At 46.4% G+C, this 22800-nt stretch overlaps 1 long non-coding RNA gene across 2 annotated transcripts in view; it reads left to right on the top strand.

Moving 5' to 3' along the window:
* LOC123852558 (uncharacterized) overlaps positions 1 to 22800 on the top strand; it is a 50146-nt gene that overhangs the window by 10032 nt on the left and 17314 nt on the right. For both annotated transcript variants that reach the window (XR_006792920.3, XR_010407505.1), the window contains exon 4: positions 2470 to 2595. This is a non-coding gene — a long non-coding RNA (uncharacterized LOC123852558). The remainder of the gene's footprint in view (positions 1 to 2469; positions 2596 to 22800) is intronic.

Raw genomic sequence — 22800 nt, 5'->3', positions numbered from 1 at the left:
CCACTGCTTGGCTGAGTATTGAAGGCATGCCCCAACATGTGCACAGAGCCTCTCAACAAAAACTGGGAGACTTACTTGTTCCAGGCATCTAAGAAAATCTCCATCTAGTCATTAGTCAACCACTAAGTTAAACTGAGCAGAGACTTCAGTGACCACAAACAATAAAGAACACTGACTGAAAGAATTAGTTCAGAAAAGTCACTAAACAAACAAATAACAACAAGCCCTGGGAAAGGGGGAGAATCTGTTTCCCAGAGTTGCCACATTCTATTGTTTAAAATGTCCAGTCTTTGCAAAACAATTAGAGACATGCAAAGACAGAATAAAGCATGACCCATACATGGTCATGGGGAAGGGGAGAAGCAGTCAACAGAAACCATCTCTGGACTTGCTAGATAAAGATTTTAATTAGCTCTTTTAAGAACTAAAGGAAGCTATATCTAAAGAACTAAAGGAAAATGTGAGAACAATGTCTCAATAAAGACACAGAAATTGTAAATAAGAACAATATAGAAATCCTGAAGTTGAAAAGTATAATAACTGACATGAAAAATTCACTAGAGGGCTCAAGAGCAGAGATGAGCAGAAAGAATAAAGAGTCCATGAACTTGAATATGATTGATTAAGACTACCCAGTCTTCAGAACAGAAAGAAAAAAGAATGGAAAAAAGTGGACAGCATCTCAGAGACAACATATGCACAAAGGGAGTCCCAGAAGGAGATGAAAAAGGCAGAAAGAATAGCTGAAGAAAGTGGAAGTTCTTAGTTCAGAGAAGGGACTGCGGTGATAGCTTGAAAGCTTGGATTTTTTTTTAATTGTGGTATAACTGACATATAACATTACATTAGTTTCAGGTGTACAAAATAATGATTCGATATTTGTATACCTTGTAAATGATCACTGCAATAAGTCTAGTTAACAACAATCACCACATATGGTTACAAATTTCTTTTTCTTGTCATGAGAACTTTTAAGATCTACTCTCTTAGCAACTTTCAAATACACAATACAACATTATTAACTATAGTCACCGTGCTGTACACAACATTTTCAGGATTTACTTATTTTATAGCTGGAAGTTTGTACCTTTTTAAAAAGTTTGGATTTTTATCACTAGCAACAAATGCTATAAGTTTTCCTTGAAGTGGCAGGTCTACTTTGTTAATTTTCAGGACAATATTTGCCAAATATCCGAGGCTGGATAATCATCATTTGTTCATTGTTCTTCCAAGTAAAAATTGTACTCCATGAAAAAGTGGCTAGTTCAGTTTGCAACTTAAACAATCATACAGGTGCTTTCCCTCAAGATGACTATCATCTTAAGGAAATCCAGCAGAGATGCTCTGGGCATACTTCCCATTTCCTTACAGGGCAGAAAAAGGGCTTTGTCAAGATTTAATGAAATTAACCATTTTTATTGATGCATCCGAAACATTATCAAGCAAAATGTTTTGGGTTTTGGTTTGTTTTTAACTGAGGCTGTATGGCAGTGAAGAATTCTATGACAACTAGTATAATTTGGGACCACTGCCTAGATTCATGCTAAACCACCAACAGTTTTACCATCTATTGCTTTTTATCATCACTCCATATGTCAACACAGTGAAAAAGACAAATAATGTTTCAGTATTTTTGTGGTAATAGTTTTGATCTGGCAGATCCTCTGAAAGGTCATTAGGTACCCCCAGGGGTCCATGGACCACACTTTGAAAACCACTAATTAAAGCTATTCACTGAGGGAAGCTTTAAAATGCTCTCAGCATTCTCCCATGGGAAAACACCTGACAGAGGAGTGCTCTTGCACTCTGGAAGATGGGCAGCTGCATGGAGAGCTGACGTTTTGCTCGGTATAATCATTTAGGTGCTCCCTTAGGCAGACGACTTCATCTCTTTGGGCCTCAATTTCCTGACTTACAAAGAGGAAGAAGACCTATGTCTGGGTCCCACCCCCCTAGAGATTCTGATTTAATGCTCAGTACCTGGGTCTACATGATTTAATTTGGGGCAGGAGAAGGCTGGGTCCATCAATGCAGGAGTGGAAGGGGGGCGCTAACCTTAGAAGTTCCTCAGGATCTTGCCAACTTAGGATGGTTTTGTGCTTTGGGAACAGGATTATAAATGTGAGTGAGAACTAAGAGTACATAAGAACATGAAAATAGGGCAAATAAGAACATGAAAATAGAAGGTTTGGGAATAGAATGTAACAGGTGCAAAAAGAAGACAAGGAATCAATTTTTTTCTCTAGCTACCAGCACAACAGACTTATGAGACCTGATAGTCTTTGAAATCCCTACATTCCAATCCCCACCCTTACTGCCCCCTCAGGGGGTTGGGTTTTCACACACACTCCTATTCATTCACCACCCCACTGACACAAATAAAATAGAATGACTTACACCCATGTGGACTGAAAAGTGGATTTCCCCCGCTCAAGTAGTTGCTTCTCTTCTCTCTTTTGTCTCCTGGAGGTCATTCCCCTGCTCCCCAGAAAACTCTCCCAACAAGATTAAAATTGCTGAAACAAACCCTGCAATCTGACCAGACACCCTGAGGACAGAGTTTGTGGGAGAGGAAGCTCAAGCTATTGGCTGGAGGTAAGACATGAAATCCTCTCTGGGCTTCAGGTATTGTTCTGTTTTACTATGTGCCACTTTCCAGTGGAGGAAAACAATCTCTGGGAACAAAATGTCTGCAGCCAGGAATGCGGGGGGTGGGGAGGCCTCCAAAGCACCCCCCCCCCACTCCCTCCCCCACTGTGGATTTTCTGAGCCTTGCCTGCCTGTGCAGCAGGGAGGAAGGAGAGCGCCTGGTTCAATAAATACACAAGGACACCCATGTCCTTGCCACCATCCCAGCGCCAGGTGGGGTGAAGCTCAAAATATTTTCTTACACTAAGTGTATCTTATTACTTGCCTAACTGCTACTATCAATTTGATTGATTGAATTATTCAGAATGACTAAAGGAATAAGAAAGGCTTGGGTTTTTTCACGCCCCAAAGCTGTTTGTTGTAGAGATGGGAAAACTCTAACACTAGAAACACACACAACTTCTTGATCGTATTTTCTACAAGCAACTAGACACATTTCAAAAACTGATGAGGAGTTTCCATATACATTTACCAGTTTACTCATTTATCCAATGGATTTACTGAACCGCAAGTCTGAAGACTGAAAGACTACTTGGAGTTGTGCAGCTCCTGGGCCCACCTGCCTCCCTCCCCCTGCGCCCTTCCCTGTTCTGCTCTGTCTCCCGGAGCTGACCCTTGAGGCCCAGGCTCCCCAGCTCCCGGGACCACTGGCTTCCTGCTGCATTGGACCACAGAGAGGCAGGAGCCTGGAGAGTGGGGAGAAGGGAAAAGTCACCCTCCGGTGGGATTTCTAAGAGGACATCCCTCTGTCATCATCAGTAGCTCCAGGTCCCACGGGACAGGCCCACCAGGGTTCCAGCTTTTGCCCTGTGACCCGGAACTAGTCGTCCTGCCGCCTCCCTTCACTCTCAAAGCCTAGGGAATGGTAGCTTCCTGCTGATGCTCATCTCTGGGTGACCCATGTTTGGTTCAATCACTTGTACAACCCCATATTGAATGCCTGAAAATAGTTTTTGTCTTCCTGGTTAGACCCTGACGGATAGAGAGATGATGTAGTTCACTGACGTTGGAACTGAGGCCCTGAGAAGATGTGTCTTACGTACCAGTTAAAATATTGTAAGAAATGTCTACCGCGTGTAAGGCACTGTGCTAGGCTCTGTATAGACAATACAGGTGGTAAATTCCTAGGCCCTTCCTAGGAGCTTCTCAGCCAATAAGAGAAATGAGGTATTTATACCAATGGCTATAACACAGGATGGTACATGCTAAGGGCTATTAAAAATCCGACCAATTATGAAGGTTCGGGTCAGGGGGTGCAAGATAACGAGGGAAGGTTTCCTGGGTATTTAAAAGCTGAAGCAGGGGCGCCTGGGTGGCTCAGTCAGTGAAACGTCTGCCTTTGGCTCAGGTCATGATCCCAGGGTTCTGGAGTTGAGTCCCATGTTGGGCTCCCTGCTCAGCGGGGAGTCTGCTTCTCTGCCCCTCCCATGGCTTGTGCTCTCTCTCCTGCTCACTCTCTCTCTCAAATAAATAAATAAGTAAAATCTTTAAAAAAAAAAAAAAAGAAAAGAAAAAAACCTGAAGCAGGCCTAGAAAATACACAGTAGGATTTTGGCAGGAAAGTTGGTATATGCCCAGGGTTGGGGAGGGAGCTGACCATTCCAGGCAGAAGAAACAGCCTCAAGGTGAGACTCTGGGGGAGCGGTGGGCTAAAAGGTAGGGCTACTTCATTATTTATCGTTTAAACAGAACAGGTTTGGGGCACGTGGGTGGCTCAGTCATTAAGCGTCAGCCTCAGGTCATGGTCCCAGGGTCCTGGGATCGAGCCCCATATCGGGCTTCCGGCTCGGTGGGAAGCCTACTTCTCCCTCTCCCACTCCCCCTGCTTGTGTTCCCTCTCTCGCTGTGTCTCTCTCTGTCAAATAAATAAATAAAATCTTTAAAAAAATTTTTTAAAAAAATAGAACAGTTTTGAGGATGAAAAGGGACACTATTAATACTTACGCCGAGACCACAGGCAGAAACCAGGGCCATGCCCGGGAAATGGAGACTGACTCAGATAAATCAGGAGGTACAGTCACCCACCAGGAATTGGGCAGGGCCCAGATCGGGGGGGATTTTCCACCCCGGACTGAGAAGTTTGGACCTTAGGCTTACTGGGAATCTCTGGGAATCTGATCAAAGCAGCCATTTAGGGAGGAATGGAAACCATGCTGTAAGATGCTCACGACACGTAGCAGGGTGAGGATGGAGGGCTCCTGCTCTCCCTACCTGACATGGCCTGTGGTCCCTGCTCCAGCAGGAACACCTCATTCTCCCATATGTCCTGTTGGACCTACCACAAGACATGCCCAGCCAGTGTGTGGGACTTGAGAAAGGGGAGAGAAATTGATGGCATAAGACTTGTCTCCTTCCCCAGGGGAGCTGCCCCGTTTTGCAGAGAGATAAGACTTTCAGGTGTTACACAGGGAGCAATATGCAATTTGCAAACTCTAGTGTCATTGAATCTCAAAAGGCACAATTGAGGCAGGGAGCGTTTCTGGTGCTAGGAGGGGAGAGGTCAGGGTGGCCTGGATCTTCAGACAACATGCCAGGAGCGTGGAACTTGAGCATCGTGGGAAGGATTAAATTTTGGCTGGTGGGGAGGTGGGGAGGTGGGGAGGGCATTCCTGGTAGTAGTGTAGCAGAGCTGGAATGAGCAGGTCATGTGTAAGGGACAGGAAAAAAATGAGCTGGTGGGGACCGAAAGGCACAGACTTCTCTCAGGAGCACGGCACACGAGTGAACGGCAGTGGGAATTCTACTTTTCCCCTTCCCCCGAGTGCAATTCTGAGCAGAGGGGAGAGGCAGTTTGCAAAGCCAGTAGAGCACAGGGATTAAGGGACAGACTTAGCAGCAAGACTGCCTGGGTCCACACACTGCCCATTCACTGTGTGACGTGGACAAGCTCCCAAAGTACAATAACTATACCTACCCCAGAGGATGACATGAGGACTGTGGGAGGTTATTCCTAGAAGTGCTTAAAGCAGGGCCCCGCACACAGGAAGCACTGAAGTAGTAGCTCTCAGCCCTGGCTGAACATTAGAGTCGCCCACCAGGAACTGGTATTCACCATTCACTATAATGGTGAATACAGGTCATTACGCACTCATCCAAAAGCATGGGCGGTGCAACACGAACAGTGAATCCTAATGTAAACCACGGACTTCGGGTGATAATGATGGCTCATGTAGGCCCACTGCTAGTAACAGCTCTATCACTCTGGTGGGGGATGCTGACTGTGAGGGAAGCCGTGTGTGGGGTGGGTCAAGGGCGGACATGGAAGCTGGGCTTTCTGCTCAGCTTTGCACTGGACCTAAAACTGCTCTAAAGAATGAAGTATTTAGGGCGCCTGGGTGGCTCAGTTGGTTAAGCGACTGCCTTCGGCTCAGGTCATGATCCTGGAGTCCCGGGATCGAGTCCCGCATCGGGCTCCCTACTCGGCGGGGAGTCTGCTTCTCCCTCTGACCCTCCTCCCTCTCATGCTCTCTGTCTTTCATTCTCTCTCTCTCAAATAAATAAATAAAATCTTAAAAAAAAAAAAAGAATGAAGTATTTAAAAAGGGGAGAAATACCAGGGTCAGGGCTCTACCAAAAAAAGCAATTAAGCAGCATCTCAAGGGTGAAGGGCTTCACCAAGGGTATTTTCTAAGCTTCCCAGGTGATTCTAAAGGATAGCCAGAGCTCAGAAGCACTGAGCTAAATGAATGTTAGCTCTTGTATGATCGTGAAGGAGGTAGGGGAATTGGTAAATTGATGGAAGAGGAGGGATCTTTGCCTGGGCATGTATCAGGAGTGATTTTTGGCTCTCTTGTGGCACAAAAGTGCTAAGCTTTTGACAGCATTTTGAACCTCTGGGAGCAAAGCAGGCTGACCAGATATTCTTTAAATAAGAATGAGCAAACTGACTTCAGAAAGGAAAAAAAAAACCCTGCAGCATTACTACCATCAGGCTTAGTTAATAGACAGCTGAACCCTCTTATCAAAAGAAAACTCAAGGGTAGTTGGAAACAGTCCCTACCACGCACCCAGGCTAGCATAATGCCAAGAATGTGTCCAGAAATCTCAAAGTACATTGTGACCATAGAAAAACTCCTACATTAAATTGTAAATCCATCTTTGAAAGACATGGCATCTTGAGAACAGGACCGAGAACAGGACACCCCTAGACACTGGAGGACTCAGAGCTCGTTTATAAAAACAAGTTAGCTTAGAATCCAGAACGACCAGTACTGCTAACTCAGCAAACACCCAGCACGCCCAAAATCAAACTCTGGAATTTCCTATCCAAACCTACTTCTTGTCTCAAAAAAAAAAAAAAAAAAAATTGTCATTCGTTCTACTAATCATTCATGGGGCACACTTCAGAGTCCCATTTTTCATTCCCCTTCTGCATCCAATCCAGCAGGAACTCTTGGCAGATGGATCCAGAACCTGGCAGCTTCTTTTTTTTTTTTTTTTTTTAAGATTTTATTTATTTATTTGAGAGAGAGAATGAGACAGAGAGAGAGAGAGCATGAGAGGGGGGAGGGTCAGAGGGAGAAGCAGACTCCCCGCTGAGCAGGGAGCCTGATGCGGGACTCGATCCCAGGACTCCAGGATCATGACCTGAGCCGAAGGCAGTCGCTTAACCAACTGAGCCACCCAGGCGCCCCAACCTGGCAGCTTCTTGCCACCTGATCCAGGACCACCCTGGATTGGGCCACTTCCTCCCTTGTCTGGATCGTGGCATTGCTGCTTGCGGGTCTTCCTCGCTCTGCCCTGTGTCCTCTGCAGCAGCCACAGTGACCTTGCATGCCCCCACCTCCAGCTTCCTTCTGCCCCTGCTGGTCCCTCTGAAGAGAACACTCTGCCCCAGAATAATCCCACCACTGTCCCACTCTTACCCTCCCCACCTGTGCTCATGGCATCTCAACAGAAACAGCTTCCTTCTGAGACTCCTTCCTTTCCCTGCCCTCCTTTACTCTTTGTCACCTGATACCACTGGCTTTGCTGGTGTGACGAACGTGTGACTCCTTCTCTATCCCTGTCCCATGAGATCAGGACTTCACTGTGCTCCCTTACAGGGTCTCTAGGGTCTTGAATGGCTCTGGCATACAGGAGGCCCTCCATTAATCCTGATTTTTGAAGGCAATCCTCACGATCACTTCTCTATGAGTTACACACGAGCACACATGTTAGTAGGTCTTGTTCTGGAAGACGGCTCTGGTAGAGGGAAATGCAGTGAGTAATGTAATAGGACCCGAGGGTACTGGGAGACAGAATTTTTGGCTTCTAATCCTGGCTTTGTTCCTACCCAGTTGTTAAGAACTTGGATGAGGCCCATGATCTCTCTGGGCCTTGGGTGATCTATAAAGTAAAAATCAACTGGGTTTGACCAATTAAATCAGCCTTTCTTAGATGTTGGACCTGAGTGTCAGTATTTTTTAAAGAGTTCTTCACAGGTAACAGAGAGCCAGGAGCGGGATAGTCCTTAGAGCTGGGCTTCCTGTGTGCCACTGGGCACAGGAATCCCCCCGGGACCTTGTTCAATTGCAGAATCCGATTGGCAGGGGAGGGGCCTGGGACTCAGGCAGTCTAACGAGCCCCAGGGGCTGCAGCTGCTGTTGCTGCTCCAAAATCAACTTTGAAGGGCAAGGTCTTAGAGTCACTTCCAGCCCCAGGACTCCAGTGTTTCTAAAGGGTGAAAGTCCCTTTATTAAATTCTCAGAAAAATATCCGCCGTCACTTGACTCACTGCTCAATTTAAGCTGAGTTCCCAGTAAATGCCTGACAAGCTGCCCCCACAAGCAGCTCTCTGGGTGTTGGAGCTAGTTTTGCCTTTTTAGAAAACCAACCACTGCACCCAGGTGTGGGGGGTGGGGGGGTTGCACAAAACCAGACCCAAGAACTTCTCTCTCAAAAGCAGCCTGGGAGGCCTGCGGTCAGAGAAGAAACCGTCACAGTTTGATGGCTTCTCTTTGTCTGCTGCTCTGACAGAGCCTTGGTGCTTGCTATGTCCCTCTCTGTCATTCTTCTGGGCCATCTCACTGTGCCTCTGCCTCGTTCCCATCTCCTGGGACCCTGTGTGTGAGCAAGGGTGGCCCCTGGCAGCCGGTAGGAAAGCAGGGAGCCACAAGGCACCTGGGAGGAGCAGGCTCAGGTGGTAGGAAAGCTGATCTAGGCTGATGAGGAGGAAGAATCCTCACCCTACTGGCGTGGCAACCCAGGGAATGGGAAATGACAAGGACAGAGAGGGGGCAGCCACATAAAGATCAGAAGCTCAGACTCCCTGGAGCTCAAATGGCCCCAGGGTCTCTTGACATAGTGGCCTGCTCCTACAGCTCCTGCAGGGGAGAGGCCTTTTATAATTACTTCCTGTCTTCACAATCCCCTTAGACTGCATAGTCTCTAAAGTAATAGTCTGCTGACCACCAAGAAGCCACAGTAATTCAAATCAGGTCCCCACATTCATGGGGAGGAACCATGGAATGGTTCTGCAGGGGAGGAAAAAGTTTCCTCAACCCTGTCAGGGTCCTTGCATGGGTCTGAAAATTAAAAGACAAGGACAGACTAGCAGGAGAAAAGCATACACATTTTATTTAATTTTTGCACATACAAGGTAGCCTTCACAAGAGAATGAAGACCCGAAGAAGTGACAAGAGCGGAAAGCTTTTATACCTTTTAGACAAAGAAACAATAAGTCTGTGAAGAATTGATAAGACAAAGGGGTTTGGGCTAGAGGTAGCAAATGGTGAAGAAGTAAAGTAACTAGGAAGGTAAGAATGAGTGTGACAAGGTTGTTTGTGTACAGATCTGGCCCCAGATTCCCTGTCTCTGGTGATGAAAATGGCTTCCCTCCTCCTGGCACAGGAAATGTACCTTTCACATAGGATTTATGACCTGTTTCAGGGAAGCAGGGAAAGGATGGTTGGGGTGGGGGTAGGGGGCTCAGACCTTCCTCCTTCTGCCATTTTTAATAATTCCTTCAGTTTAAATTACTTAATATGCCAAGGTGCCATATTTTGAGGAAGGGTGCCTGAACCCTATCAGCATTTCCCCATCTCTTGGCAAAACTGTGGAGAATATAACAAAAGTACCAAATGCATTATGTAATTTATCCCATAAATCCTTACTGAATGTCTGATGATAGCCAGACACTGAGCAGGCCCTGGAGGTACAGCAGGGAACACTGGACACATTTCTGTTCCCACGGAATTTACATCCCAGCTGGGGGATACTCACAATAAACACAAATACAAATAAATAAGCATCATGACTGGAAACAATCCAAGTGTCCATCCACAGGTGAATGGAATAACAAATTCTGGTAGATCCAAACAATGAAACACTGGAACACTGTTCCATGATTAAAGGAAGGAACTACCGACACACAAAAGGACACAGATGATTCTGAAGATAATTATGGGGAGTGAAAGAAGCCAGATACAAAAGAGTACATGCTCTATGATCTCATTTATATAAAATTCTAGAAAAGACAAACCTGTCTCCAGGGATAGAAGGCAGAGGGGTTGCCGTGTAAGATGGGTGGGAGAGAGGGGCAGAAGGGCTGGACTGCAAAGGGGCACTGAGAAATCGTTTGAGGGTGAGAGATACGTTCATCTTGATAGTGGTGATGGCTTCATGGGTGTATGCATGCATCAAAGCTTACCAAACTGAACGCTTTAAATGTGTGGTTCATTGTGTGTCAACTACACCTACACAAAGCTGTTAAATATATGTACACACACACACATTATGTCATGTGCTATGTGAAAAATAAAGATAAGAAAGGTAGGACATGCTGGGGGCAGGCGGTACTATGGGTGGCTGGTCAGAGAAGGCCTTAGTGATCCAGGTGAGTTGGAGCAGACACGAGAACTAGCCATGGGGCTACGTGGGGAGAGAACATCCGGGTAGAAGGAAGAGCAAGTGCAAAGGCCCTGTGGGAGCAAGCTGCTAGACCTCATTAACATCTTTGAGCTCTGAAATGGCTCAGAACTGAGTTAAAGCATTAAGATCGCCTGGGTGGCTCAGTCGGTTAAGCTTCTGCCTTTGGCTCAGGTCATGATCCAGGGGTCCAGGGATCAAGCCCCATGTCAGGCTCCCTGCTCAGTGAGGCATATGCTTCTCCTTCTCCCTCTGCCCCTGCTTGTGCTCCCCCTCATGCATACTCTCTCTCTCTGTCCCAAATAAATAAATAAATCTAAAAAAAAAAAAAAAAAGAATTGCCCCAAGCTTCACATACAGTCTTGCATCTGTCCTGACCACCCAAGTAGGGTCCGTGTCTTTAGCCTGAGCCTGGCTTCTTAACATCAGCTCTGGAAATCTGCACTAAGATTCTCATTCAAGAATTCAGAGATCAGTTTGATCCCTTCTTCTCTGAAATGGGCAGGCAGCCTGATTCCCCTTTCAAATTCTTATGACCAAGAATGACTGTGTCTAACAAAATACAGAAGCCCTCAGGGTAAAAAGAATTAACATTTACTAAGCATCTGGTAAGTGCCAGGCACTGTTCTAAAAACCTAATGTGTATTATCTCATTAGTGTATATCTCATATACCTTTTAGACAATCTACCCAGTAAGGTACGTACTATTATTATTCCTACTTTACACATCTAGAAACTGAGGCAGGTAAGAGGATAAGCAACAGGCCCAATTAAGAGGTGGGGCCAAGATTTGACCCCAGGCAATAAGACTCTGGAGCCAGCCCTCATAAATATCCACATGTGGCCTCACAGCCTGTTGCAAATCCTTGATTCTTAACCAGTGGGCCCCTGCACACCCCCACTGGCCCGGTCCAGGCCTGTCCCTGTACATGGCTGGGAAAACCTCCACAGTTGGAGCCGTATTATGGACTGAACTGTGTCCCCCTAAAATTTCTATGTTGAAGCCCTAACCCCCAATGTGTTGGTATTTGCAGATGCAGCCTTTGGGAGGTAATTAGGGTTAGGTGAGGTCATGAGGGTAGGACCCTCATGATGGGATTAGTGCCCTGATGAGGAGAGACAGTAGAAAGCTTGCTCACTATATGAGGACACAGCAAGAAGGTCACTATATGCAAACCTGGAAGAGGGTTCTCACCACAACCCCACCATGCTAATGCTAGTACCTTTATCTCAGACTCCAGCCTCCAGAACTGTGAGAAATTACTTTCTGTTGGTTAAGCCCCCTAGGGTGTGGTATTTTGAGCTGACTAATGCAGGTGGGGTCAGGTGGACCATGCCAGGTAGAAACCCCTCTCATAGGTCCAGCTCATTCTTGGGTTCATCTGGGGCTCAGATGTGGCTTCGAGGGGGTACTGGGAGGATCCAGAGAGTTGGCCTTACTCACCCATATGAGTGGGACTCAGGCTGAGGCCTGGGCTGATGTCTTAGGACCTGAGGGGTTGAGGTGCTGGGACTGGTCCAACCTTGTAGGACTCAGAAGAAGGGAGAGGGCAAACCAGGCAGTCAGAAGTGACAGAGTCTGGAGGCAGGCAGAGAGGAGGCTCAGGGTCCAAGGCTCACAAAGAACTAAAAGTAAGAGGAGGAGGTGGGTAGAGTCAGAGATACGAGAAGCTCCCAGGCATGATGGGACAAAGATAGAGGTAAATTTCATGGGAGGCCCTTGGCTGAGTGCATGAGAGGGAGAAAATAAGGCTGTGCTGGCCAAGACAAGGACACATGTTCCCAAACCAAATTTTGTTCTTAGTCCTGCCACCCCCGCCCCGCAACCACCTGCCCTGCGCCCCTCCCTTCAGAGTTGGAGCAAAGACCATCCTGGGCCTGATTTGGTTCCAGCTCTTCTCCCAAGTAGCTGTCTGCACTTGTCAAGTACCTTCTTTATGATCCTCACCTTTAAAAAGAGTCAAATGGTCGCTAGTACTAACACTGTGATTTCTACAGCAGTGAGACTCCCCATCTTGTCAGTCATCAGAAGTGCTGGACCGAGATTCTGTGATTACAAATTAAAACTGAACCCCAGCTGGCCCAAAGCTTCCCGAATGGTCTGCTCTAAGTTCTCAGAAGGTGGTGATGGAGTGGCATTTACAAAGACATTTAGCGCTCATCCAATTTCCAGGGATTGCTGCACCTTTCTCTGTCCCGACATCTTGGGAGGGGCTCCTGGATCAATCTGTCACCTGTTCCCAAACTAGCATTGATTTGCCCTGAGAGCCAGCACCACAGTGAGAGCAACGGCCCAAGTCCAGCCCCCAGGAAAAGATGAGTGTTCCATTTCATGGCTCCCATAACCATTCACTCCTCTGACACACTTACCTAACCAAAGTCAAAACCAGAATGGGAGGACAATGTGAATTCTCGGCACAGACCCATTACCCTGGGGACTAAATGGGAGTTTCTCATCAGACCCTCAGGACTCATTCAAGAAATGCTCCAGGCATGGTCTGAGGAATGACTCCAACACTGAATTCATTCAGGAGGAATGCCCACCTGGGCTCCATGCCGGGAACACAGAGGCCTTGGGGTGCTGAAAGTTCTACCAGTCATCCTTAAGATTTGTTAGACCTACTTAAGCTCACAGGAACATGAAGTCCACAAAATGCTTTCCAACCCCAGATGAAATGCCTTTTCCTGTCTTAGTCAAGACAGCAAGATTCAGTCATCTTTATTTCTACCCAATGGTTCCTTGATGAAACACATTAATTATATCTTACCCTCCAAGAGAGAAATAGCAGAGGGGAAATGCAGCCAAGCTATGCTACCTTTCCTACCTCCAAGTTGCCCTATTTTTAATCAGTTCCAAAATTATAGTTCCATGTGGGGACATGTTCAAATTGGATAAAGTAACTATTATTTACAGAGCATTCTAAATTCTTTGCACGTCTTGATTTAATCCCCATACCAATCCCATAAGGCAGTACTATCATTATCCCCATTTTGCAGATGAGAAAACTGAGTCTCAGAGAGGCTAAGTAACTTGCTGAAGATGATACAGTGTATAAGACCTGGGGTTTAAATCCAGACAACCCAGCTTCATATCCTTGCTCTAAATGGTGGAAATAATCTCCTGTCCTTTGTAAGTAAAGTTGATGGTGACAATTCTGTTAGCAGGACAGGTGCCTTGAAGTGTTTCTTGCAGGAATACAGATGTTTTAAACTGATTCTCCAATACTCATTTGCCCAGACTCATTCTCGACCATCAACTCATGGTTTTTAGATGTTTGGCAAGGAGTTTGGGTTCCTGGGTGATCATGTCCAGCAAGCGGCCTCCAAAAACCAAAGTCTTCGACTCAGACAACAAGAACTTATACAACTCTTTGCTATAAACTGGAGTGGCTTCGAGAATATTACACAGTGTCCCAAAGCTCCTGGCATCTGTCTGTCCACCTAGATGTGAGGAATAACTAAAAAGTCTAAGACATCACTAAAATCACAGAGTCCACCATCTAAAAACCATCCAAACAGGGTTTCAGGTACAAACACGGATGAGAAAAACAGCTTCAACCTGGGTCTGTGTTCCAGCTCATCTGTTAAATGTCCACTTCTTTCCTGTCTTGGAAAATGTTCCACTGATTCTAACACTTTTCAAAACTATTCATATAAAAGTATCCTGGCTCTAAATACAAATACTATAAGCTAGGGCAGAGTGATTCAGAGTAGTTCTGGGACCACATAGCTTTCAGGGAATGGTCAGTAAAATGGTATTAGTTACTAATACCTAATATTTGGTACATGCTTAATGCACGCTTTGCTGACCATTCTACATGAATAATCTCATTTAAATCATCACAAAAAATCGTTTATGAAGACACCAAAGCACAGAGAAGTTAATTGACTTGCTCCAGGCCACACAGCTAATAAGTGGTAGAGCATGGCAACAGCAAAAGTGTGGACTTTGAGGAAGGACCCGGAGAATTTTGTCATCATTTACAAACACATGAGGCTGCGGGGATAAGAGATAAACAGAAATCCCAGTCCCTGCCCCTAAGAGCTGAACTTCCAACAAAAAGCTGAAGCGAGACTCGATCTCACAACCCTGAGGTCATGACCTGAGCCAAAATCAAAGGTCAGACGCTTAACCGACTGAGCCACCCAGGTGTCCCAGTCAGAGGGAGGTTTTTAAAAATGCAAACCTTCCCATGATCCTCTGCTGCCCCTAACTCCTTCCTAGTCTGGGCATCGTCTTTAGGACAAGTGTGCAAACCTCTTAGCTAGGACACATGGGTTCTGGGTCCAGCCCCAGCCTGGCCTCCCGGCTGTTCTCCAGTGCAGGCTGCTTGCCCCCCGGGCCCTGCCCATACCCCTGCCAGAGACTGAATGCACCCCAGTCATTCAGTCTGCCCTCGTGCCCTCGTGCCCTCGTGCCGTTGCTCATGCTTTTCTCATCTCAGGGGACAGGTGGTCCTTCCTTCCCTCCCATCCACCTTCTCCAGGCCCTTCAAGGCTTCATGCTGGCGGCACCTCTAAGAAAACTTCCCAGTACCTCCGCACTGGCCCCTCACCTACCCCCACCCGGCAGAGTCTGACTTAACGGCCTTTACTCTGGTCTTCCAGGATGCTTTCTCTTCAGCTCCATCTTAACACATGCTTGGTGTGGTATAATAAAAATGAATACTCAGTCTTTGTCCAGGTTCCTGGCACATGGCCCCTAAAACCCTTGGAATCTCTGGAGTGATGTCCTTTGCATGGTAATGAGAACCCCTAGGTAGCTTCAGGAGGGGGCCTGGTCCCAGAAAGACCAAGGCATGATTACAGGGTTGGAACCTCCAGCTCCACCCCCAGGCCTCCAGAGAGGGAGAGGAGCTGAAGACTGTTAATCACCAGTCATACCTACATAACGGAAGCCCCATAAAAACCCCTAAAGTCCTGGGTTCAGAAAGGGTCCAGGTTGGTGAACGTATCAAGGTTCTGGGAGAGTGGCATACCTGGAGAGGTCCCCAAGTGCTGCAGCCTTGACCCCACACCCTGTCCTACGTGTCGATTCTATTTAGCCACTCCTGAATTGTACCCTTTATGACAAAATGATAATCGTAAGTCAAGTATTTTCCCTGAGTCCTGAGTTGTTCCGACAAATTATGGAACCTGAAGGAGGGAGAGGAGATTGGGGGAACCCTCTGACTTTGTAGCCAGTCAGACAGAAATGTGGATAATCTGGTGTCTGAAGTGGGGGTGGGGGGGCAATTTTGAGGGAGGGAGGTCTTAAACCTATGGAATCGGATGCTCCCTCTGAATATCTGGTGTCAGAACTGAATGGAATTGTAAAACAGACAGCTGGTGTCAGAACTGGTTGGTATCAGGAAGAAAAACCCTGACTCATTCTGCTAATTGTCTTCTGATGTGTCTGCTTCCTCCGCTGGATTGTGAGATCACAGAAGACGGGGGCGAGACATTTTCTTACCACCCTGCATCCTCCTATCTCGGGCTGTGAGGAGAACCGACAAAGTGCGCTTGATGCTTACAGAATAATGAATGGAATAAGAATGAAAACAATTATTCTATAGGCAAAAAGGAGACTTAGAAAGTTGTTTTCAAGTGGGATAAAGAGGCTTGCAAGGAGGTGATTTAAAAAGATTAATTAGGCAGGTGTTCGATGGATAGAGGGGGTAGTAGATTACACCGTTTGCCATGAATTCCTCCCATCCACTTACTCATGCCCTACTGCAATGTGACTTCGCCACTCCACTCTTAAAGGGGTGGCATCTGCTTTCGTGCTGCTGAAATCTGGCCCAGTGTCTTGCTCTGACCAGGGGGATGTGTGGGGACTGGCGTTACAGTGGAGCTCAAGAGGTTGTAGACTACTGGAGGATAGGAGCCCAGGTGGAGGAGAGCTGAGGTGGCCCAGCCGGCAGCCAGCATCAATGGCCAGACCTGTTGGTGAAGCCACCTTGGACCTTCCAGACCAACCAATCCACCAACTGACTCAAGTGGTCAGAGGGAGCACTGAGTGAGCCAGGCCAAGCCAGCAGAGGAACCACAACCTGCCCACCAAACCATGAGAAATAATAAGCCACTGCTGTTTCAGGGCACTCTGTTTTGTGGTGGTTTATTACATAGCTTCTCAGCCTCAACACTACTGACATTGTAGACTGGATAGTTCTTTGCTGTGGGGATCGCCCCAGCCAATGTCCAATGTCCAGCAGCACCTTTAGCCTCTCCTCCCTGGATGCCAGGAGCCTCCCTTTCCAGCTGTGACAATCAAAAGTATCTCCAGACATGGCCAGATGTCCCCTGGGAGCAAAAACACAAGTGACCCAGGAAACCTTCATATTGATTTTTCCTTCAAAGTCTTGAGGAATCAATATCCAGTTTGAGGCATAATTGGAAAAATGTTCCTTCCCCCCTGACCCATAGATGCCTCCCAGGTGGCCCAGATGAACCCAGCTGGTATTTGGGGAATCAGTACTACATTATCAGATAAGTTGGTCAGCCCTAAGTCAAGGTAGGCAAATGGCAGCCTTTTTTTTTGCTAGAATGTTCAGATACACCACGTATTCGTTTCCTAGAGCTTCCAGAACACACTACTACAAAGAGGGTAGCAAGAAAATAACACAGATTTATTCTTGCACAGTTCTGGAGGCTAGAAGTCCCAAATCAAGGTTTGGCAAGGCTGTGCTCCCTCTGAAGGCTCTAGGAAAGAATCTTCCCTTGCCCCTTCCTAGCTTCCAGTGGTGGGGGGCAGTCCTCAGCATTTCCTGGCTTGTAGCTAAATCCCTGTGGTCTCTGCCTGTCTTCACATGGCTATGTCCCCTCTGTGTCTGTTTTCTCCTGTTTATAAAACACCATTTATTGATTTAAAACCCACGTTAATCCACCACAATCTCCCCTTCATTTAAATAATTACAGCTGAAAACATCTTATTTCCAAATAAAGTCACATCCTGACATTCCAGGCGAACATGAATTTTGGTGGGGGGACACTATTCAATCTGTACACATCATGAGCAGACTGGCTCGTGGTGACTGTGCAGGCCTCCTGGCCTTCGTCCCCACCAGGTCCTCTGTAGGGCCGGGGCTGAGCTGACGAGGGACAGGAAGAGTAGCCTCACGCCTCCTTCTGATCCAGGTTTTCGGGGGCCCAGTCCACCCACCCTGCCTCCCCCTCACTTCTGCCTCTCTTTTTTTTTTTTTTTTTAGATTTTATTTATTTGAGAGAGAGAGAGAGAGAGCACATGAGAGGGGGGAGGGTCAGAGGGAGAAGCAGGCACCCCGCTGAGCAGGGAGCCCGATGCGGGACTCGATCCCGGGACTCCAGGATCATGACCTGAGCCGAAGGCAGCCGCTTAACCGACTGAGCCACCCAGGCGCCCAGATTTTATTTATTTTTTAGAGAGCGAGAGAGAGAGAAACAGCATGAGAGGGGAGAGGGTCAGAGGGAGAAGCAGGCTCCCCGCCGAGCCGGGAGCCTGATGTGGGACTCGATCCCAGAACCCTGGGATCATGACCTGAGCTGAAGGCAGACGCTTAACCAACTGAGCCACCCAGGCGCCCCCACTTCTGCCTCTCTTGTAATCGGCGCTCAGCACGGCGGGACGCGATCATGACCACTAAGAGGCCTCCTTGCTGAGAAAAGGAGTGTGTCTCTCTAGGTGTGAGTTCCTGGACAGATTTTTATCTCTTGTTCAGCTGCCTTTCTTTACATTGTGTTCAGAAGAGACCACAATTCCTCGTTTGTGTACACGTTCTTTGCAACTTGCTTTCTATGAGGTAGAAAACATCTAGTTGCGGGGCGCCTGGGTGGCTCAGTCGTTAGGCGTCTGCCTTCGGCTCAGGTCATGGTCCCAGGGTCCTGGGATCAAGCCCCGCATCGGGCTCCCTGCTCGGCGGGAAGCCTGCTTCTCCCTCTCCCACTCCCCCTGCTTGTGTTCTCTCTCTCGCTATCTCTCTCTCTGTCAAATAAATAAATAAAATCTTTAAAAAACAAATAAAAAAAAAAAGAAAACATCTAGTTGCATTTTCCTCCCCTCGTCCCAACCCCCACATCTTCTGAAAAAAAAAAAAGTTTTGATGATACAGGGCAAACCATGCTATTATTGATGTTGCTTGCCCTTGGAATGCTCTCCCAGCTTTCCACTCCTCCGCCTGCCAAGCACACTTGACCTGTGGTATGCAAAGGTCCCAACAGCGCTGATCAATCTCCTCGGAGCCGTCTCACTTGTCCGAAGTACATGGTATGACAAGATTAGAGGGGCATAAGGAGGAGGACCCAGGGAGGATGGAGAAGGACTGTGCTAGGTAAGGAAAGAGGGAAGATCAGAAGGTCAACCTAGAAGCTCTCGACCCCAGAGCAGAACTGCAGATTAGGTCTATCAAACCAAGAAAAAAACCCTTGGGAAACACAGGAATGGGAGCTTTTTTTTTTTTTTTAAATGTTTTATTTATTTATTCATGAAAGTCAGAGAGAGAGAGAGAGGCAGAGGCAGAGGGAGAAGCAGGCTCCCCGCCTAGCAGGGAGCCTGATGCGGGACTCGATCCCAGAACCCTGGGATCATGACCTGAGCCGAAGGCAGACGCTTAACCATCTGAGCCACCCAGGCGCCCCAGGAATGGGAGCTTTTGAACATCTGAGAGTGAAGATGTAATGACCCAAAGACTAAACTCAGGGAGATTAAAAATGAAAGTACTTTCCTTTGGGGGAACTATGAGTTAATCTGGTGGTTTATGGTGACCCAATGATGGCAAGAAAATTTGAGACTAATATTATAATGAACAACCAGTGTTTAATCTTTGAAAGGCATTGGCACAAAATACAATTCATTTGCCTAACCAGCATTTAACACACTGGTAAAAGTCAAACTACTTGGCAGGTGAATATTTTAGGATGTAAAGAATTTTTCATCTTGGGGGCGCCTGGCTGGTTCAGTGGGAAGAGCATGTAACTCTTGATCTCAGGGTCGTGAGTTTGAGCCCCATGTTGGGTGTAGAGATTACTAAAATAAATAAATAAATAAATAAGAATTTTTCACCTTGGGCAATTACATTGGAATCACCTGGAGTCCAGATTGAATTAGTCAAGGTTGAAGGTCAAGCATTAAGGGGTTTTAAAAGTTCCCTGGGGGATATTCATGGGCAGCAATGTTCAGAACGTTACGGGTGTAAAAAGTCAGAACTTTCAAAAGATCATTAGTACCCAGCCCACTGACTACGAAGCAGAAAAATGCAACCACATCTATTATTGTATTGCCCCACCAATACTCCTTGCACCGTGACTGAATGCTTTTCCCAGTAAGTGGGCTACTTTTCCAAATGGCAAAACAGGAGTTTGGAAAGAGTACATTCTGTCATCTCAAGTCTTCAGTTGTTACCATAAACCAGTGCCCTGCTGGACTTCTAGGACGAGAATGAGGACTCCGTGCCCCGTCCACAGCTCAAGTTCTCTTCCTAAGTTTCTTTTCCCATTTTAACCTGCCCACCTGCCCCTGGGCTTCATCATGGCCTTCTCATTCCTCCATCCCTTAGCTCCCTTACCCCACAAACACTGGTTTTGCCTACATTTCTGGTCCTGTATTAACAGCAAATAACATAAATAACAAACCTCAATTCTTAAACGGCATTCCATCAGTAAAAGACCACTCGTTAAGTCTCTCTTCTGGCTAAAAAGGTGAGTAGAATGTTTTAGCTTAGTGTGAGACTAAAATTAATCAATCAAGAAATATGGACTGAGGGGCGCCTGGGTGGCTCAGTTGGTTGGGCGACTGCCTTCGGCTCAGGTCATGATCCTGGAGTCCCGGGATCGAGTCCCACATCGGGCTCCCTGCTCGGTGGGGAGTCTGCTTCTCCCTCTGACCCTCCTCCCTCTCATGCTCTCTGTCTCTCATTCTCTCTGTCTCAAATAAATAAATAAAAAAAATCTTAAAAAAAAAAAAAGAAATATGGACTGAGAGCTCAGAGGGACAAAGGCAAGAGTGGAAAACACATGAAGAAATACAGTATGTAGATACTCAAGGATCTTACCATCTAGACCAAGGATTGACAAACTAGAGCCCACAGACCAAATCTGGCCCCCTACCTGTTTCTGTAAATAAAGTTTTATTGGAACACAACCGTCCTTAAAAAAAAAAAAAAACAACATATTGTCTATGGCTGCTTTTACACTACGATGGTGGAGTTGAGTAGTTGTGACAGAGACCATTTGGCCTTCAAAGCCTAAAATATTTACTATCTGGCCCTTTATAGAAAAAGTTTGCCAATGCTGATCTAAATGAACATCATGTATATTTATGGTACATATAAAGGCATCCACCCACCTATCCTCTTAGTAAATATTTATGTTGCACTGTACTAGGCCCTAGACGTCGCACTAGTGTGAGCAGAGAAGGTTCCTGCCCCCCTAGGAGGTCCACAGTCTACTGAACTGTCAATCCGAAGCAATAAAGAAGCACCAAAGGGGGGGCCTGTGCAAAAGGGCAGAGGATGTCTGAGGCTGGACAGAGCCGTGGTAACTAGAATTATTGTGAACCATAGAGATGGATTCTGAGTTGAATAGGATTGAAGAGGAGGGAGGGGAAGGCCTGGGCCAAGTTGGATTGAAGAGGCAGGAAAGTCTACTCCATGGATGAGGTTCAGCAAGTGACAACTGGACTGGCTCCCAGGATACTGGGGAGTGAGGGGGAAAAGGGCAAGTGATTTGTTCACCACTTACCTTCTGTACTGGACTTGAGGTTTCATGAGGGCAGAGACAACACTTATGTTGTTCATTTCTAGCTCTAGCATTATGTAACATGCCTGCCATATAATAGTTGCTTGATGAATATTGTTTAAAGAATTAAATAGTAGATGGGGGCGCCTGAGTGGCTCAGTCGGTTAAGCATCTGGCTCTTCGTTTTGACTCAGGTCACTATCTCAGGGTCGTGAGATCAAACTCCGCATCGAGCTCCATGCTCAGTGCGGAGTCTGCTTGAGATTCTCTGCCTCTCCCTCTCCTTCTGCCCTTCCCTGCGTTTGCTCTCTCTCTCTCTCTTTTTCTCTCTCTCATAAATAAATAAATAAAATCTTTTTTTAAAGGATTAAATAGTAGACAAATAAATGAATGTCTTGAATATCAGGTTATATATTCTGTAAGCCAGTTGAGTCAAGCATTTCAAGGATTCACAGATCATTCGGTGATAAAATGATCTCTGATCATACTTTGATACCAAAGAGTGGATAGGAAGATAAGAAAGCTAGTGTTTACTGAGCAACTACTACATAGCAAGAAACTTCAGAGGCATAAAATCATTTAATTCTCTCAGCAATCCTTTTACTTTGCAGATAAAGAAATTCAGTTTTGGAGAGGTTCAATAGCTGGCTATGGTCACACAGCCAGGAGATAGCAGAGCCAGAGTTCAAACCCAAGTCTTACTTTGTCATTCTCAGATCCAAGGCTATCGGCACATGCGCATGCCTACCAATCATTTTCCTATCCCGCTCTGCAGAGCTCAGGCTCCTCAGAGTCCCCGTAAGGAACATCGTGACCAGTTCGGTAGCACTGGGGACCAAGAGCACAGGCTCTCCACCCAGCTTCAACCAAAGCTGTTCTGTTTCTCTACTTCACGTGTGGAGCTTCCTGATTTCATCTGAAAAAATACTTCTTGGGGAAATGAAAAAGAATAGAAGCCACTGTACTGGACCATACTACTTCCTAAAATAAAGCCAGAAGGCATGGTTTCCAGCCTTCCACCATCACCAGTGTGCTATGGGATCATGGCCAGCCACTCCTTCCTTCCAGCGTTAACACAAGAAAGATTCGGTGACGGTGACAAAACCCTGTTGCATCTCTTGACTTGCCAGAGAGAACAAGATTAAATGAAAAGCTCATTGAATGAATGAAAATGCCCGGACACCTTGAATACAATTCTAGATGAAGTTGTAATTCCATCAATGGCAGCAAATTAGAGGAGTGTGAACAATTTACCAGACAGAGCTCAGCTGGACGCTTTGGCTGACGCCTGCTCATGGCATCTAACATTAGGATGCAAAAAGCGAACAGGAGCCAATCTTTTGGCCTTACCTGATAGCAACCAGCCCATGACAGAATGCAGGGACCTTTGCAAACCGTCCACAGAGATACATTTACTTACCGACAGAGATGTAGCACATGAATATACTGATTCTGGAAGAATTCATAACTGGAAACAATGCCACACTCATCGATGGTGTGACCATTCTTATACCAAGTTACCTTTGGCTTGGGCTGACATGATAATGAAGAAATAAGAATATTCTTATTACATTAAGTATTTTTAGAAAAGCAAATCCTAAAGCTACGAACAAG

The sequence above is a fragment of the Mirounga angustirostris genome, unplaced genomic scaffold (genome assembly GCF_029215605.1).
Source record: "Mirounga angustirostris isolate CCGP_5_RB_7025 unplaced genomic scaffold, mMirAng1.0.hap1 SCAF_14, whole genome shotgun sequence".
NCBI lineage: Eukaryota > Metazoa > Chordata > Mammalia > Carnivora > Phocidae > Mirounga > Mirounga angustirostris.
The sequence above is the reverse complement of the archived record's forward strand: the minus strand, read 5'-3'. Positions and strand labels throughout refer to the sequence as shown.